The sequence below is a fragment of the Aplidium turbinatum genome, chromosome 18, assembly GCF_918807975.1.
Source record: "Aplidium turbinatum chromosome 18, kaAplTurb1.1, whole genome shotgun sequence".
In the NCBI taxonomy this organism is placed as follows: domain Eukaryota; kingdom Metazoa; phylum Chordata; class Ascidiacea; order Aplousobranchia; family Polyclinidae; genus Aplidium; species Aplidium turbinatum.
The window spans coordinates 15,896,394-15,901,204 of NC_137489.1; positions in this window are offsets into that span (position 1 = coordinate 15,896,394).

Below are 4,811 nucleotides of genomic sequence, written 5' to 3' on the forward strand. Positions count from 1 at the left end.
ACTAACAACAAATAAATGCCGAACACGCGCATTAACATACAATATATTTTTCTGTTCAATATAACATTTTGTGGGAAAAGCATTGCCGGCATAAGCCATAAGCAGCTTCACTCACGGAAGCCATGACATATTTTTTTGTTCAATATAACATTTTGTGTGAAAAGCATTGCCCTACCTGCCAAGCTGATACAATCTGCAGACTTTACTAGGAATAGCACCTAAATAAACGGGCGCCACAGTGCTCCGCACCTAAATAGCCAGACGCCACAGTGTGCGCGTCTATTTGACTGGCGCCTAACTGTCTGCGCCTAAAAGACTTGCTCCCCCAGTGTTAGCCTACTAATCTCATTGGTCATTCGCTGCTTCCAGCTGATTAGTACTAAACTCAAGTATGTTTTTATTATGAATAAACTTGGACCGTTAGTTTATAATGAAATTAACTATTTCCCTCCAACATACCGTACTGGTACCCTAAGGCCTAGAAAATGACCACTCCAGGCAATAGCAGATTGACACTTCATCCAATCAACAGAATTTTGAAAATTAAAAATCTGTTCGGTCTAGCCTATCTGACACTAGTCACAACTTTGTCTTCCATATTCATAACCTACCAGTTTAAACCAAACTAAAAACGAGCACACCACGATTTAGGCATGCCCTTCAGTTGGACGGAATAAATGAAAAAACGGATAAGCTTCGGATCCCCTAAGTCCAATATTCCTAGGCTACAAGCTGAAAACCACTTAGCCTACTTATTGTAGCAAATAAGACACTAATTTTCACTTATTATTATAAGACATAGTAGCTAAAGCAGAAAGAAATTTCAAGTCTATCAGAATTGCAGACCAACAGCGTTTTGCTTAGACATTAACACACTACCAGCAGTTCTTTCAAGCGCCATAGCTTATGCGCAGTAACTAGAGCCCATTAAATAAGTGGCTTATCATTGTATCACTTGGCTTGTTTTTCATACAAAAGCAACTTGAATAAAATTTAACAGTCAGGTCCTTGATTTTTAACGTTGATTTCATATTTTTACGAAGATTCTACTAACCACTCAACAAGTTATCAAGTATTCACAAGCAATTTGGTGCTTGCCAATGAAGCAGCCAGCGTGATTGTTTTCAACGTCACGCTTCATTGCACAGAGCTGCGGGAAAGGTCTATTGACCTCTGTTTCCACACCGTTGTAAGTGATGCCACAGCTGTTTTTGCCATAGCATAGTTTATTGTATACCGCACTATTATAGAATCTGATTCGCAAATAAATTTATTTCTCTCTTCTTCAATTTCAAAATAAAACAAAACAACCCATAAACTCATCTTTCCAACTCGTTCCTGTTTTCATTTTTGTTTGCGTTGAAGGGGAAACCCCTTTTATTGTGCAGGTTGCCTTGTCGTTACGACAACAGTTGACGAAAGTGGGCGTTGTTGTACTTTGCACAGCAGCAAGTGGCGACACCACAGCAAGTAAAATCAATAACATAAACTTGTGCTGTGTTAAAGTGGCACAGACCCGAATAGTAAGGCTAAGTGGGGAAACTAGTTGAACACTGGAGCTTTATTGTTTGTTTTAATAAGGATCTTTTTGCTTTTGTATGTGCAGCAATTTTGAATTTTCTGCTGTGTTTATTCTGAATACTGAAAAGGTTTTACTGAAAATTATTGTATGTAAATTTGTAACAGTAGATAGCCCATTTAGTGAGCTTTTAAACCGATGGCATCCAAAGTGGCTCTCTGTGACCTTTGTGCATTTGCAGTTTGTGTATTATTTCGTTGTTTTGTTTTGGATATGGACAACTTGTCTGACACAAATAAATAATAAATAAATAAATAAATTTATTCTCTTAGAATTTGAAATTTCCTAACATAAATGTGGTATGATTTCGTTGTGAGATAAATTCAACTATGTTTAAGTTTAACCCAAGAGTTTATTGTGTTGTTTTTTTGTGATACCTAGACAGCTGATCACTTAGATTTTATAGAACAACACCTTTGCTTTAATTGCATTGTAGAATTGTGTTCTAGCGCATTGCATGCACACTAGATCAACGCATTAAGCTTTGATATCTTTATTCACCATTGTTTTGTTTGTTTTTCATATCTTTATCCTGCATTGCGGGAAAGCGGACTTGAGCGCTATGCATCGGTGTACACCTTCCGACGTTGACCTGGCCCACGCTGCAGCCGACGACAATGTCTGTTTCCGGTTGTCTACTCTACTTATGACTTAAATTTGGTACTACCCAGTACCCATTACTCGAAATCGATCACTGGGTAGAGGCAATTATCGTAAAGTTTCTTGCCCAGAGAAACAACAGCAAGTGCGGGTGGCTGGAGTCGAACATGCAGGCTCTTGACTGCGAGCCCAACATGCTAACCACTCGGCAACATGCTTGACAGTCATTATGGCTGATCGTCATAACTTTCAGTTGGCTGCATAGCCGAATGGTGAGAACCCTGGAAACGGCAATCGAAAGGGCGCCGGTTTGACACCGCTCAAGAGCATGCGGCTGTGTCTGTGGCAGGACACTTAAAGTTAAGACATGCCTGAAGGTGGACATGAAGATTGGCTTTCTTGCCTTCCCGTTCACTTAATCTAAATCTTCAACCACCGGATGAAAGCCTGGATACGACAAACAAAAATTTTTAACTTTGTAGGCCTATATTCTTGTAACATGGTAGGCCAGCCTGTTTATAAGCCTACTTTCCATATATTTTTATTAGTTTTTTGTCTGTAAGTTTTTCTGAAGTTGTGACTGCAATTTTTTTTTTAGTGAGTTATGGTATATTGATCCTGAGCGTATATTCTGTTTGCAATTTGTTGCTTCTACCCTTTTCTACACCTTTGCCGTTTTATGGTGTGGATAAATTTTGTTTTGATGCTCAGAAATTTAAATTACGCGAACTGAACTGGTGATGCACCGCAAGGAAAAGTGACCTACAAGGTTTATCAGTTGTATTATATTTTTATGTCAAGAATATTGCTGGTGGTTGTGCAACTTTTTGTGCAACTTTTAGTTACATCACTGGTAATGAGTCTGTACAAGATTGATTCATAATATATTTGTAAAATATTTACAGAACATTGTGCAGTCTTTACAGAAAACTTGTTTTAAACATCTAACGCAAACTTCAAGATTGGATATATGAATGTTTCATAGTAAACCATTTAATTAAAGACTTAATTCAATCAAGAACTGTTCTGAAAGTAATATATATACCATTGTTTTGTTGCCCTAATGCCTTGTCTTATTATATATGAGGCAGTAGTTCAGGTGATACATTTCAATTGTCGTAAACAAAGCATTGTCTCAGAGTTGAGGTCTGTAAGATTCACAGTTTCTGCAGGTTGCATAACAGTGTTATGATAAATGATGAATTTGAAGTAGCCCATCGCTGGTGTGTCACAGAAACCCCAGCGAAACATTTTGTATTGAACTGAACAACACCAATATGGGGATGATTTAAAGTAAAGTCATCCATGATATTTTGAGTCTGAATCAGGTGGTACTTTTGTGTCTTATTTAACTTAAAGCTGATTGTATTGTAAAGTGCTATTCTAGCAGTCTTTGCAATTTGCATGAAAGGCAAAGTTCATCTTAATAAAGCGCCACAGTGTGTTGTAGAAAAATGAAATGTGGAAGGCAGGTATTGATGCTAGAAAATGACTAAACAGTTTGCTATATTATAACTTAAAGTATAAGTTTTCAGGTATAATACTATCATCATCATTTTCAGCCTGTGAGAGCCCACTGCAGAGCGTAAGCCTTCCCCTTTTCATGCCAATTTACATGATTATGTGCTAGTTGGTACCAATTGGTTGTATTGCATTGTTTGTCAATGTCATCCCTCCATCTCACTTTTGGTTTTCCTTTCTTTCTTTTGGCTTCTCGTGGTGTCCATGTTGTTAATTTTTTAGTCCATCTATTGTCCTGATATCTTGCTATATGACCTGCCCAGGACCATTTTAGTTTCTTGATTGTGCTTAATGTATCTCGTAATTTCGTTTGGTTTCTGATCCATTCGGCAGTCTTTTTATCTTGCCATGTTAAACCCATCATGATTCGTTCATGTGCTCTCTGCATAGTTCTTAGTTTAAATGTTAATTTCTTTGTAAGGTTCCAAGTTTCTGCACCATATGTAGCGGTTGGAAGGATGCATTGATCGTAGACTTGTTTCTTGAGAGAAAGAGGCAGTTTTGACTTAAATATCGAACTTGCTCTTCCGAAGGCTTGCCATCCAAGTGATATTCTTCTTTTGATTTCATCTTCTTTATTGGAGTTGGTTGTAATTTTTTGGCCAAGATATATATAGTGATCAACTTTTTCGATAGTCGCTCCGTCCACAAGAATATTGCTGCCGATGTCTGCCAGTTTGTTAAACATAACTTTCGTTTTGTTAAGGTTCATATGAAGGCCAATCTTTTTGCTTTCTGTATTGAGTTCACTTAGCATTGTTTGTAGTTGTTTAGGTTGCTCAGATATAAGGATGATGTCATCAGCAAAACGTAAATGGTTTATGTATTCACCATCAATTTTGATTCCTTTTTTTTTCCAGTTAAGTTGCTTAAAAATTTCTTCTAAGGTTGCTGTAAAGAGTTTTGGAGATATTGTGTCACCTTGACGTACCCCTTTTTGAATCTGAAATGGTTCAGAGTCTTTGTGCAGCCGAATTATAGATGTATTTTTCGCGTAAATGTTTTTGAGAAGTTGAGTGTATGATTGGTCAATTCCCTGTTTTTCCAGTGCTGAAATGACAGCTGAAGTTTCAACAGAATTAATCACTTTTTTATAATTCAGGTACTATAG